This window comes from Tachyglossus aculeatus, chromosome 2 (genome assembly GCF_015852505.1).
Source record: "Tachyglossus aculeatus isolate mTacAcu1 chromosome 2, mTacAcu1.pri, whole genome shotgun sequence".
Classification (NCBI taxonomy): Eukaryota; Metazoa; Chordata; class Mammalia; order Monotremata; family Tachyglossidae; genus Tachyglossus; species Tachyglossus aculeatus.
The window spans coordinates 25282705-25298179 of record NC_052067.1 but is presented as its reverse complement, the minus strand read 5'-3'; the positions used below and the strand labels follow the sequence as shown (position 1 = coordinate 25298179).

The 15475-nt window shown below is 41.2% G+C and overlaps 1 protein-coding gene and 2 non-coding genes across 3 annotated transcripts in view; all 3 read left to right on the top strand.

The window, feature by feature from the left end:
* The window catches only part of RBMS3 (RNA binding motif single stranded interacting protein 3), a 1223284-nt gene that overhangs the window by 59943 nt on the left and 1147866 nt on the right, over window positions 1–15475 (top strand). The window lies entirely within an intron of this gene.
* LOC119924735 lies at window positions 3637–3774 on the top strand. The gene has a single exon (XR_005449431.1). It is a non-coding gene; the product is annotated as a small nucleolar RNA SNORA7 (small nucleolar RNA).
* On the top strand, window positions 13126–13263 carry LOC119924614. Its single transcript, XR_005449318.1, has one exon. It is a non-coding gene; the product is annotated as a small nucleolar RNA SNORA7 (small nucleolar RNA).

The window sequence follows — 15475 nt, the reverse complement described above, 5'->3', positions numbered from 1 at the left end:
ACAGCTGGTCCCCCTAACTAAAATTCAGGGAGCTCATCTTTCTAAATTCTTCCATGGCTAATTTTATATGGCGTCTTCTGCCCAGTTGTCCTTTGTATTCAATGATGACTGCCAGTGAGATCCTAGCCACATATTCAGGTGTGGCTGAAAAGAGCGATGCATGACTGACAGTCTGTTTCACACCGTGTGCCCATAAAGATTGCCCTTCTCCTCACTAATGCAATGGCTACTCTCAGGTTTGTCCCTCTTTTGAAATCTCCGTTTTGGTATCCCAATCTTCCCGAAGCCTCTCCTCAATGAGATTAATTCCCATTTGGCTTGTCACAAACCACACTGGTCTCTGTGCTGCAGTTCTCTTCCAGGAGGTCCCCAAATTTGTTACTCTGAATGAAACTGCTTTTTAAAAAATCGTATTTGTTAAGTGCTTACTATGTACCAGGCGCCGTTCTAAGTGCTGGGGTAGATACAGGGTAATCAGGTTGGACAGAGTCCACGTCCCACATAAGGCTCACAGTCTTAATCCCCATTTTACAGATGAGGGAACTGAGGCACTGAGAAGTTAGGGGACTTCCCTAAGGTCAAACTGCTTCACTGAGTCCTCACTGTTTGCATGTTGATGACCTTGTTGATGACCTTGTGTCTACCCCAGTGCTTAGAACAGTGCTTGGCACATAGTAAGTGCTTAACAAATACCAGCGTCATCATTATTATTGTTATTCACCTCTCTGGGCCTCAGTGACCTCATCTGGAAAATGGGGATTGAGACTGTGAGCCCCACGTGGGACAGGGACTGTGTCCAACTTGATTTGCTTGTATCTACCCCAGTGCTTAGTACAGTGCCTGGCGCATAGTAAGCACTTAACAAATACCATCATTTCTCTCTTCCTCCTCTTTCTCCTCTTCCCTCTCCTCATTGACATGAGCAAAAACCATAAAAGCTCCAGCAGTTTACTCGAAAGGGAGGATTTCCTCCACCGAAAGCGTACCCTTTTTGGTATATGTGTATATATGTCTGTACATATTTATTACTCTATTTATTTATTTATTTTACTTGTACATATCTATTCTATTTATTTTATTTTGTTAGTATGTTTGGTTTTGTTCTCCGTCTCCCCCTTTTAGACTGTGAGCCCACTGTTGCATAGGGACTGTCTCTATATGTTGCCATCTTGTACTTCCCAAGCTCTTAGTACAGTGCTCTGCACACAGTAAGTGCTCAATAAATACGATTGATTGATTGATAGATTGATGTGTCTCAGGCAGCCATTTACAGAATAACCTGCTATCATATGTTCTTATTTAATACTGATACTAGTACCAATAATAATTGTGGTATTTAGTAAGCACTTACTATATGCCAGGCACTATACTAAGCACTAGGGTGGATACAAGAAAATCGGTTTGGACATAGTGTTGATTCCACAATTAAAAAAAAAAATATTTTTATGATGCTTGTTCAGCACTTACTCTTGGCCAAGCACTGTTCTAAGTTCTAAAGTAGACACAAGTTAATCAGGTTGGACACAGTCCCTGTCCCACCTGGGGCTTACAATCTTAATCCCCATTTTACAGATGAGGTGGTTAAGACCCAGAGAAGTGAAGTGACTTGCCCAAAGCCACCTAGTGCACAAGCGGTGGAGTCAGGATTCGAACGCAGGTCCTCTGACTCCCAAACCCATGCTCTTTCCACTAGGCCACGCTGCTTCCTCTTTCATCCAGAGAAGCTGTTTTTCAGCCAGGTTTGTCTCAGTACTGGTGAACCAGCTGTTGCCAGATTTTACTGATGGTGATTCCATCTTGTTTAATCAAATGTTTATCAAATGTTTAATACGAAATTGTTCAAGATGTTGGGCTTGTTTTCTGTAGTAGGCTCAGGTCTCAGAGCAGTGAAGAAGGCCAGTCGGTACCTTAGTCTTGTAGACAACCTCAACATCTCTGTGGTTGTCATATTCCAGCTCTTGGACAGCACACTATAGGATGGTGTTTCATTCATTCAGTCATATTTATTGAGTGCTTACTGTGTGCAAAGCACCGTACTAAGGATTTGGGAGAGTGCAATATAATAATAAACAGGCAGATTCCCTGCCCACAACAAGCTCATAGTCTAGATGGGGGAAGATAGACATCAATACAAATAAATAAATGACAGATATATACATCAGTGCTGTGGGGCTGGGAGGGGGGAAGAGGAAAGGGAGCAAGTTTGAAGAGAACCTTCAAGATATGGTTATCCTCTGGGAGACCAAGTAGCAGAATTTGGAATTTTGTCTAGGAAAATCTTTTGGTTTTATGTAAGGCTTTCCTAGTGCAGGTTCGTACCTGACTTTAATCATCTTTAGGTTTATTGTCAGTCTGTAATAATAATAATAATAATGATGGCATTTATTAAGCACTTACTATGTGCAAAGCACTGTTCTAAGCACCGGAGAGGTTACAAGGTGATCAGATTGTCCCAGGTGGGGCTCACGGTCTTAATCCCCATTTTACAGATGAGGGAACTGAGGCCCAGAGAAGTTAAGTGGCTTGCCCAAAGTCACACAGCTGACAAGTGGCGGAGCCGGGATTTGAACACATGACCTGTGACTCCAAAGCCCAGGCTCTTTGTACATATTTATTACTCTATTTATTTATTTTACTTGTACATATCTAGTCTATTTTATCTTGTTAATATGTTTGGTTTTGTTCTCTGTCTCCCCCTTCTAGACTGTGAGCCCACTGTAGAGTAGGGACTGTCTCTATATGTTGCCAACTTGTACTTCCCAAGTGCTTAGTACAGTGCTGTGCACACAGTAAGCGCTCAATAAATACGATTGATTGATATTGATTTCCACTGAGCCACTCTGCTTCTCTAGGCTCCGATTGTAGGCTCTCTGTAGGTTCCGACTGCTCTGCGAAGCAGGTTATAAACATCTGCATGCCTCCTTGTTTATGTATTTCCAGAGGACAGTCATAAACTTGATATCCGTAACTTGTTGATTTTGAAGCATCCCCCAGAGGATCTGAAATGTAGTCTGACACAGCCTTCCAGGAAGCTTGTTAAATCCCAAGCATGACAGCACAGATAGATTGAGCAGGATTGGGATTCGTAAACATCCCTGTGTCACTCCTATAGCAACGGGGATAGCATCAGACAGTGCACCCGGATCCTCTCACTTCCAGGCCCGTGCCGTTTCCACTAGGCCACGCATGTCATCATGTTTTCCGCAAGTCTACTCTATCTGTCCTGATACAAAAATCATCATCGCTGAGCTACATTTTGATGCATACAGTAAGCGCTCAATAAATACGATTGAATGAATGAAGGAAAAATTCAGGTCAAAACATAAAAGCAATTAATTCAAACTAAATACCGTAAAAGATCCTAAATAACCGTAACACATTAAATGGAGAGATAGATGCGGGACAAAATATTAGAAGCTTTTCATGCAACAGGATGATTTTACACAAAATAGTGACGTAAATATCAGGCAGAATAAATAACGTCACTCAGAATCATTGATTAGCAATGAATCTCTGTGGGACTCAATACGTTTGGTACCCTCTAGGCTGTAAGCACGTAACTAGACTGTAAGCTCAATGTGGAGAGGGAATTGTCTACCTACTTTGTTATATTGTACTCTCCCAAGTGCTTAGTATCCCCTCTCAGGATCGCATCTGGAGAGTTTCCAGTACTCTACCAGTCTCGGCTAAGGGAGGGAGAGACAAGCAGAGGCGAACCCATTCCATTGCTAGCTTGGGCAGTGGCTAGCGAGTGAAAGGCAATCTGCTACAAGTCAAAACTCACCCGTGCTGGGCAGCGGCAGCGTGGGAGAGAGCTGAGGGTGGAGACTCAACACAGAAGGTGGCAATGGCTAACCACTTCTGTATTTTTACCAAGAAAACTCTATGGATTCACTACCAGAACAACTGCAGATGGAGAGCGGGGCCTGAAAGAGATGTTTTCCGAGGTGTTGCTACGGTCAGAAACGACTTGACGGAATAAGATGAGACAAATGCTTAGTAGAGTGCTCTGCACACAATAAGTGCTCAATAGGTAGTGATTTTTAGTATTGCTGGTGAAGTGTTGTATTTCAGCCACTAGAAAAGATTTCAGTTAGTGTTTATTGTATCACTATGAGAAGCAGTGAGGACCTAACGGATAGAGAGGGTGGACGTGGGAGTCAGATGATCTGGATTCTTGTACGGGAACTGGATTCTGGAACTTGTACTTCCCAAGTGCTTAGTACAGTGCTCTGCACACAGTAAGCGCTCAATAAATACGGTTGATTGATTGATTCTAATCCTGGCTCTGCCACTTGTCTGCTGTGTCACTTAATTTCCCTTGGCCTCAGTTACCTCATTTGTAAACTGGGGATTAAGACTGTGAGCCTTCTTGTTGTGGGACTTGGTAACAAATACCATTAAAAAAAAACCCAAGAAAAAAAAGCAGAATCTTTGTGGTAAACAGTTGATAGAAATTACTCTTTACTCTCAGAAAAATCCCAGGGTTTCTTCCTGAGCCGTCAGTCAGACAGTCAGTCAATCGTATTTATTGAGCACTTACTGTATGCAGAGCACTGAACTAAGAGCTTGGGAGAGCACAGTATAACAGACACATTCCCTGTCCGCAACAGGCTGACAGTCAAGAGGGAGAGACAGCCATTAATATACTCAGTACAAGACATCTGGTCCTCAAAATCCTCCAGTGGTTACCCATCTTCCTCCACATCTTACCATCGACTTCAAGGGCTTCTGTCAACTTCACATTTCCCATCAACTCTTTGCTACCTTACTGATGATGATAATAATAATAATAATGATAATAATCATTGTGCTGTTTAAGTGATTACTTCGTGCTAAGCACTCTACTGAGCCCTGGATTAAGAAAATCGGGTCGGGCACTGTCTTACGTGCGGCTCGTAAACTAAGCAGGAGGGAGAACAGGTATCGAACCCCCATTTTACATTGAAGGAAATGGAGGTAAAGAGTGCCAGGCCCTACAGCAGGCATGTGGCAGAGTGGGATTAGAACTCAGCTCCTTTGACTCCCGGGCCCATCTTTTAGACTGTGAGCCCACTGTTGGGTAGGGACTGTCTCTAGATGTTGCCAATTTGTACTTCCCAAGCGCTTAGTACAGTGCTCTGCACATAGTAAGCGCTCAATAAATACGATTGATGATGATGATGCTCTTTCTACTAGGCTACTCCACTTCTCACCCTTCACTCACAAGTTTGCATTCTTCACTCCTCCTAAATTCACCTTACTTGCTCTCAACTTGCTGCCTTCCTACCCCTTTCTCAGATTATTCCCCAGCCCGGAAGTCCCATTCCATTCCAAATCCATCCGATTAAGATCTCCTAAAATTCCACCTTCTCCAGCAAGCCCTCCCCAGTTAACTTCCAACACCCTGAAGTGTAGTAAAACAACTACTAAATGAAAACGTTATGACATTCAGGCTAAGTCTTCCTCGAGGCAGGGAGCTTGCATCCATTTTATCATAAAAATTAGAAATTTCATATGGCAGTTTGCGATACTGACACAACAGCAATGAGTGGAAATTTTACAATCTGGGATATTAAGAAGAAGAAACGGGGATTGAACTGTGGATTCGTGAATCAAGGAGGCAAAGACCCCTGAATCTGGCTTCTCCTAAATGCATAATCTTTATCTCTTGGAGAGCCATTCTTCCTTTGCCATTCAGGAACCATTTATTAAGTGCTTATTTAAGATCCTCAAATTACTACTTCAGCACTTCCTCCTTATCTAAGCACTTAGGCACTCTCACCTTTCCTCCATAGCCCCTACATACATTTCGTTCTACCTACTAGCATCTTCCTACTAGCAATTTATTTCAGTATCTGTCCACCCACCTCATCCCACTATATCTTAAGATCCTAGAGGGCAGAGGTCATATCTTCTAATCCTATTATCATTCCCCCAGCGTTCAGTACAATGCTTTGTGTGCAGTTGCTCTGTGCATTCTATGGATCCACTGTAAGCAGAGTCCTGGAATAAGCCCCTTCTGCCCTGAGATCATTTATAACTTAATGAGTTTGGAGGCACACTCAAGCTATTCTGTTTTGAAAAAGGAGGTGAAGTTGTAGAATTTTATCCTGCTGGGAGGGTCTTTTTAAAAAATCCGTAAGTGATGCACTGGCTGTATGGTAATTCATTTTGGAGTGTTCTGTGTGAAAACTATCACAGTTTCCTTCATTAGTTGATTGGGGTAGAACATTGTTGAAAAATTAGAGAATATTCTTTTCTCATTGCTTATCTCTCTGGAAAGAATGTCAGAAGACATGGTTGTGCACGCATGCGTGATGAGTGATTACTGCATGCGGAGCACTGGACTAAACGCTTGGGAGAGTACAATATAACAATATAACAGACACATTCCCTGCTCACAATGAGTTTGCAGTCCAGAGAGGGAGAAAGACATTAATGTAAATAAATAAATTACTGATATGTGCATAAGTGCTGTGGGGCTTATTAGGCCTACTTTTTGCCTCCTTTCTGCATCACCAGTGCACTTGAATCTTTACCCTTTAAGCATATGATATTCGCCCCACGCTCAGCCTCACAAAACATACATACGTATCTGTAATTTGTTTATTTTTATGTTTGTCTCTCCCTCTAAATGTGAGCTGTTCATGGCCAGAGAACCAACTGTATTGTATTATATTCCCAAATGCTTAGTACAGTATTCTGCATACAGAAAGCACTTCACAAATAGCATTCATTGGTACCTTGTTTCTTTCTTAAAAAGAGGTTCTCTAAGAATATAACTAATGCATTACAAGAGGACTCTGTCGAAGGTAATTTTTAGGTATATGATGCTTCTGTGGTATACTGTAGAAGGGAAAAATTGAGGGGAGCGTATTGAAGGCTACCACATTTACCCCTTAAATCTTGTCTTCAGTGAGCATTTAATTTTTATTTGATTGTGTATCACTAGGTAACAACTGTCACCCCCTTCTAGACTGTGAGCCCATTGTCTCTCTATGTTGCCAACTTGTACTTCCCAAGCACTTAGTACAGTGCTCTGCACACAGTAAGCGCTCAATAAATACGATTGAATGAATGAATGAACCAACTTAGATTTCCAATTACTACTAGAGCCATAAAACTGGTGCTGGAGTTATCAATAATCACAAAGTGTTTGAAAGCAGGAGAAAATAGTCTTTTATTGAAAAGTCTGAAGCATCTAGTACGGTGCTCTGCACATGGAAGGTTGCTCAGTAAATGTTACTGAATGAATGGTCTAAATTGTCATTGGTAGTATGGATGGCTAATTATATTTCAAGTAGGCAGTGTGTGTATTATGCATTCTCAAAAAGTGGAAGAGGAGAATTTAATGTGACAGCCTGTAGTTTTTCAAAAGAATACAATCTGCAGAATGGCAACATGAAATGCTTTTCTGTGTGAAAACATCAGAGGCTAGGAAAAAGCCATTCATGATTACTCTAAACAGATGCTTAGTGTCTGATGAATGAAAATGCTATCTTGATATGAAAATCATTTTGGACATATATGACTAAAATTTTATGGTTTCTTTTTTTTTTACCTTTTATTGCCAACTATTGTCCTGCAACAGTCCTTTTATTATCAAACTGAGTTTTGGAGACTTTCTGCCTTGCTCCTTTATCTCCATTCTGAAGGGAATGGCCTTTGTGAGGAGCTAGGCATTTACATCGACATGGAACAAACAGCAAAAAGAATTCTTTAAATTCATTCTTGTTTGCTGGTGATGATTAGTGATTCTTAGGATGTGATTTATGCACTTTTTTAGCACAGTAAAAATCTTATCCTTCATATGTTTGCCACATGAGGAATGATGAAGTTTAATTTTTAAAAAATATATTCTCTCCATCTTGTCACTGGTGAATTTGAAAACTACTTTTTAAAATGGGTAATTTCTTTTTTCCCTCGTGCTATATTCTTTTTGCCATTTTGGGCTACACATTTATGGCTTTTTTAACCTGTAAAATGGCATGCACCCAGTTTTAGAGACAAAAGCCTGTTTATTGGTTTTGATTAAAGCTTGGTTTTTCCAAAAATCTGGACATAGCGGCCAAAAGGCCCCACCCAAAGGCTATTTCCTGTACTGTTTTTTGTCCTCTCCTTTTGATTACGGCCTCTAAGGTGCTTCAAGCACCTTCTGAAGTTTTCCATGAAATCCATTTCCATCATAACTAACCCATATGTGCTATTTCCAGAATATGGCAAAATATTTCCAGGCTTCCTTCCTTGTCCAGGGAACTGATCCCCAAGAAGGAAAAGGCCTGAAGTCTGGGTTCATGAGCAGTGGGCAGGGAAGATGTCTACCAACTCTGTTAAATTGTACTCTCCTAAACTCTTAGCACAGTGCTCTGAACATAGTAAGCACTCAATAGATGTGATCGATGGATTGATTGATTGGATCCTGGCTGAGGCCACTGCGTAACTTGGTAAAACGTCGATTGTGCCTAGCTAGGCCAGGCTTACGAAGGGGTTCAATATAGCAGTCTTCACAGCATGCGGCTTCCTCCTGTTCATTCAATTTCTGTTTTGTACCAGTATTTTATGAATCTTCTATTAGCTACATAATAATTGTGGTATTTGTTAAGGATTTACAGTATGGCAGGTACTATACTAAGCGCTGTGGTGAATACAAGCAAATTGGGTTGGAGACAGTCCCTGTCCCACAATGGGCTCACAGTCTTAGTCCCCATTTTACAGATGAGGTAACTGAGGCACAGAGAAATAAAGTGACTTGCCCAAGGCCACACAACAGACAAGTGGTGAAGCAAGGACCCATGACCTTCCAACTCCCAGGCCCATTCTCTATCTCCTACGCCATGCTCCCTAATAATCTTCCATTCTAGATATTTCTCTAATTAGCATTCAGTTACTCTGGCCCTTAATTTATTCAGCTCTACAAGCCCATATTTAACCTATTATAACTTATCTCTAGAATTTTCATCCTTAAATTGTGAACCCAATATGGGATAGGGTCTACGACCCACATGCGTGTTTCTGCCCCAGCCTTTAGCAAAGCGCTCTGGCACACAAGAAGCATTTAATAAATGTTGTATTTATTACCAGTCACCCTTCTAGAGTTTCTGTTACACATTACTGTTACTTACACAACGCTCTCACCTTTTACACTTTAGTTTTTGATGTTGAAGTAAGCGTCTTTTCGACCATAGCCTGATCCGGTAGCATGACTGGAAATTTCTTCTTTTAAGGGTCTCCCAAGTCAGTGATGTCTTTTAGTTCTGAGTACAGGGCCTGCGCTGCAAACTCTTTTGATTGTCAATTCAATACTTGGCAATACACCAGACAGAGAAACCTGTAAATAATAAAATTAGAAAACCAGAACCGGTCAGGATGTCGGTGACACACTCTAAGTAATTCCCTATGGGAGGTACATTAATTATTTCTGGCCTCTCGAAAGCCATTTAGGGTACTTCATAAGTCATTTCTAATGGATTCACTAGTGCTCTGGAAGAGTTAACACATCTAAATAATAAAGCACCCAACATTCTTCAGGAGTAATTTATACACTGGGTGATATGGCTGATGACGTGAAAGCAGAAGTGGGAAGTTGGATAAGGAAAATTAGCCCAGGAATAAAAACATGGGAAAGAGAGAGAGAGAGGAGGGAGGAAAGGAGAGAGGGAGGAAGAGACAGACAGGCAGAGAGAGGAAGAGACCAAAGACACAGATATATTTGGGGAGAAGCCTCTATATAGGTTAGAATACAGAGTAGCATTCCCAGTTTCTTTGAATAGTTTTTCCTTCCTTTCCATTTCAGTTCAATGGAATATCTGATGTTTATGAGATTTTCTTTGATTTAGACTTCTTGTCAGGTGGAGATTCAATTTCCAGTATCCTGAGCTTTGTTCTTTTTTCACTTGACTCAGACTGTTGAAAATAAATCTACAGAAATTTGAAGAAAAAAGGGCACATTTTCAGTAAGGGGCTTTGAGCTTCTTTGAACTCCTCACAGTCAATGCTTACTTTTCTAAACAAGCCTGATGCCACCTTACAAAAAAAAAATGCACAGATTCTGCTGTTTAGAATCGACGCCAGAGCGACCTGGCTGGTTAGCCAGGTAAGGAAGGAGGTTTGCCAGCTAGAAGGTTATTTTGTAATGCAGCATGGCAAGACTGAAAAAAGATTGCTGTTCACGGAGACATACATATACCTATCGTCAGGACCTGTGAATGCATATAATTTCAGATGACATTCAATACTTTATTCTGATTTCACTGCTATTAAGAGATTTTCTATCCACCTAGTGTGAACTCAGGTGCAAGGAACATCTCTTGTGTTTCTGTTGTACTTATTCCTGAGTGCTTAGTACAGTGCTCTGCACACAGTAAGCACTCAATAAATACGATTGAATGAATGAATTCAGGCGCACAGTGCTGTGGTTTGCACTTAGTGGGGGCTCAGTAAATATCATTACTACTTTTACAACGGTAGGGTTGCTTCTTTGTGATTGGCTTCCAGGCCTGGAAGCTCACCTGCTATGGTCCCAATGAGTCTGGGAGTCCTGCATCACGCTCCCAACCCCATCCTGATACCAGTTTGCTCCGATTCTGAAGTTTTAGCCTAATAGAAGGGTGGAATGACAAGGCTAGGAAGATGGAAAAATTTAAAATCGTGTGCCGGCGCCAGGACCATTGGTTTCAAAATTGCCAATCTTGTCTACGCTTCTAAATCATGGCTTACGTTTGTGAGGTGCTTTGTATGAGGCACATTAGGGATAAAGATGAAATTTTCTCCAAAATTCTGTCCGTAACCCAGACAGTACTTGAAGGGGCCATTGTAGGCTAGTTTTCCCAGAGAAAAAGATCTAATGCTGCAAAGATTCGAGTTGCTTTGAGGATTTGAAGATTTTTTTGTTCATTTTGACACAATACCTTTGTGCTAGCTGTTTCTCCAGAACCTGACCATCTCTTTTCTAATAGAATGCCAAATTCATTTTGATGCTTCGTAAATGTTAAAAGAACTAAAATTAAACCATTTTGTATGTTACTCGTGGACAACGTATCAGAATATTTACTTCTTTAGAAATCACACAGCCTTTTGAAAAGATTAACTTCAAAACTCTAGGACACTACACCATATAGTTGAAACTATTTATTTGGGATCACACTAAGTCAGAATTCATGATAATTTGACCTCTTGCTTATTTCTGATGCCCCTTCAGGAAGATGGGTTTTGATCCACACAAGAAAGCATTTGATTTTCACTGTGGTTTAACAAAGCTTCAGCAGAGCTGCAGTCGGCAGGAGCTACACTGGCAACAGGATGGAGATTGACAAGAGACAGTCAGAGAAGGAACAGTGCAGACACTAAGAAACTAAGTCCAAATTTAGAACACACACAGGAGATTACCAAATAATAATGATAATAATAATAATAATAATAATAATAATAACATCATTTATTAAGCGCTTACTATGTGCAAAGCACTGTTCTAAGTGCTGGGGAGGTTACAGGGTGATCAGGTTGTCCCACGGGGGGCTCACAGTCTTAATCTCCATTTTACAGATGAGGTCACTGAGGCACAGAGAAGTGAAGTGACTTGCCCAAAGTCACACAGCTGACAATTGGCAGAGTTGGGATTTGAACCCATGACCTCTGACTCCAAAGCCCATGCTCTTTTCCACTGAGCCACGATACGGGGCATTCATCCATAACATTGTAGTGTAGTGTACACAGACATACACATATAGACATGCACATATAAACATATACGTACATATATATCTATATGTACATAAACATCATACATGGCATAGGGGATAGAGCATGGGCTTGGGTGTCAGAAGGACCTGGGTTCTAATCCTGGATCCACCACTTCTCTGCTGTGTGACCATGGGCACGTCACTTCATTTCTCTGTGCCTCAGTTACCTCTTCTGTAAAATGGGGTTTGAGACTGTGAGCCCCATGTGAGACATGGGCTATATTCAACCTGATTAGTTTGTTACATCAGCACTTATTACAATGTCTGGCACATAGTAAGCACTTAACAAATACCCAAAAATAAATAATAAAAATAAAAGTGGCAGAATATATATACAAGTTATATATATATATATATATATACATATATATATTCTAATATGCTGATGAAAATCTCAGTTTGTCACAATATCTTAGAATCAAAAGAACGGTTAATATATATATCTGTTCTTTTGATTCTAAGATATTGTGACAAACTGAGATTTTCATCAGCATATTAAAATATGGCTGACCAAATCAGTCATAAGACCAGTCTGATGATCCCTTCCACATCGTAGTGTGAAGGATTACTCTTTTACTGATTTAACGTATGTGCTTCATATAGGGCGTGGCATAATTTCCATTTCTTCCTCTTTGTGTCAAGATGTTCCTAAAGACTCGGTTCCAAGACCATAATCCCATTTCTGATTGCCACGTACCAGGCTGATCTGTCTTCTGCTCCCTCCCAACTGTCTCCCATTAGGCCACATAGTTTGAGGTTTACGTTTGTTGTGTCTTTGGAACATTTCTTCTGTCCACACTATTTATGGCTTCCCTGTTTCATCTTACCCCAAACATCTGCTTTTTTTGTCCTGTTCACATTTTATTTCCCATCCAGCAAACAGTTTTGAGATGAGATGTCTAATGCTGGTGGATGGACTAATTCCAGGTACTCATTTTTGGGTTTTTCATATTGTCCCTTGGTGTTAATTATGGTATGTAGGTGAAATTGGTGGAACTAATCAATCAGTGCTATTTATTGAGTACATAATTTTGGCAGAACATCGCTTTAAGGGCTTGGGAGAACATGTTACAAAAGAGTTGGTAGACACATTCCCTGACCACCAGGACCTTGCAGTCTAGAGGATCCTATAGAATATTTATAAAATTTAGAATTTTCTCTAATTCAGGCTGGACTTCTCCCCAACCCCTTCTGTGCAAATTAATCAGTGGTAATAATAATAATAAGAAGAAGTATAGCGGTATTTGTCAAGCATTTATTATGTACCAAGCATCCCGCTGTTGGGTAGGGACTGTCTCTATATGTTGCCGACTTGTACTTCCCAAGTGCTTAGTACAGTGCTCTGCACACAGTAAGTGCTCAATAAATACGATTGAATGAATGAATGAATACCAAGCATTAGTGACCCCTCTCAAGGTCATACCTGAAGAGTTTCCAGTACTCTACCAGTCTTGACTACGGGAGGGAGAGTCAAGCAGAGGGAAATCCATTCCAGTCCTACCTTGGGAAGTGGCTAGTGGGTGGAAGGCAATCTGCTACAAGTCAAAACTCACCTGTGCTGGGCAGCAGCAGCACGGGAGAAAGTCGAGGACGGGGGCCTCAAGTTTACTGTACGGAAGGAGGTAGTGGTAAACCACTTCCATATTTTTACCAAAAAAGCTCTATGGCTACACTAAAAGAATGATTGCAGATGGAGGTGGGGCGTTCTGGGAGAGATGCATCCAGGGCGTCGCTATGGGCCGGAGACGACTCGACAGCGTAAGACAAGACAAGCTTTAGTGAAGTTTAGTATATGCTTTGAATGCTCTGAATCACAAGCAAATTGTTTTTTAAATGCACTTAGCTTTAATCTGCTGTCATAACTGGAAATGTGTATAACCATAATGATGGTGTTTATTAAATGCTTATTATATGCCTAGCACTGTGCTGAACCATGGGGTCGATTCAAATGATCAGATTTGACACAGTTCCTGTCCCAAGCAAGGCTCACAGAGGGAGGGAGTGTGAGGCAGTTAGAGAGGCAGCGTGGCTCAGTGAAAAGAGCCCGGGCTTTGAAGTCAGAGGTCATGGGTTCCAATCCTGGCTCCTCCACATGTCTGCTGTGTGACCTTGGGCAAATCACTTCACTTCTCTGAACCTCAGTTCCCTCATCTGTAAAATGGGGATTAAGACTGTGAGCCCCCCGTGGGACAACCTGATCACCTTGTATCCCCCCAGCACTTAGAACAGTGCTTTGCACATAGTAAGCGCTTAACAAATACCATTAAAAAAAAGAGGGAGAATAGATATCCATTCTGTCCCCATTTTACAGGTGATGAAACTGAGGCACAGAGAAGCCCAAAGTCAAACATCAAGAAGGTGGTGGAGCTGGGCCACCTAATGCTCAATTCTTTACTTTTTCCACTGGGGCATGATATCATGGAGAAAGGAGTTGATCTTCAGTGTAGAAAATGAAGCTTTGACTCCAAAAGTTTAAATTCCACTTGCATTATTATTTTCTGGTGAGGAGGAATTGTTGGCCCAGCAAAAGTTTGCTTGGTGAAGAGAAGTTAAATTTAGTTCTTTGACTGCTTTTTCACAAAGTTGGACACCAAACACCGTAAGCTCTGTAGCATAAATTTAGTGACATGCACAGCTTGTCAGAAATTTTACTCTACAGAGGTTTATGCTGCCCAAATTGGTGAGAAGCATTCTAACTAATTGGATTCCTCTTCTTTAAATCCAAATAGGTTGGGTCTGATTTTCTGGGACTTTCACATTTTCTGTTGGCAGTTAAGTACTTGATAACAAGGCATCTCACAGATAGGATATTATTAAGTACTGGCTAGCAGACCATGAAAACTTCTTAATAGTGTCTTGATAATGTGTCCAGTTTATATCTCTTCTGAGTTGTCTGAAGCATAATTTCATCTGCTATTTAGAGGAAAAAATACTTCACAAAGTACTAATTTCAGGCTTCATTTACACAAATGCATTTGTCTGCTGTGCCATTAGAACAAACGGTAAAGCGTTTTTATTAGACTTTATCATAGATGTAATACATCGGTCGTGTTATTGGATGGGCAGTAATGACCCAGCCATGTTAGTGATAACTCAGATGGAGAAACCTTAACAAAAAGAAATGTGGAAAAAATATCCGTTGACTTACAGTGACATCTGGCTCTTGTTTCTCTTTAAGCTACATATTTTAAGTAGTGGACTTGCATCTTTTCATAGCATAAAGACTCACCAAGGTGATCAGGTTGTCCCACAGGGGGCTCACAGTCTTAATCCCCATTTTACAGATGAGGTAACTGAAGCACAGAGAAGTTAAGTGACTTGCCCAAAGTCACACAGCTGACAATTGGCGGAGCCCGGATTTGAACCCATGCCCTCTGACTCCAAAGCCTGTGCTCTTTCCACTGAGCCACACTGCTTCTCGCCACTCCTCATGAACCTCTAGTGGTTGTCCATCCATCTCCACATCAAGTACAGACTCCTCACCGTTGGCTTCAAGGAACTCAGTAATAATAATAATAATTATGGTATTTGTGAAGCGCTTAATTATGTGCCAAACACTGTTCTAAGCTCTGGGGTACATACAAGGTAATCAGATTGTCCCACGTGGGGCTCACAGTCTTAATCTGTGAGACTACTGCTGTGAGAAGCGGCGTGGCTTAGTGGAAAGAGCCCGGGCTTGGGAGTCAGAGGACCTGGGTTCTAATCCTGGCTCTGCCACTTATCTGCTGTGTGACCTTGGGCAGGCCACTTCACTT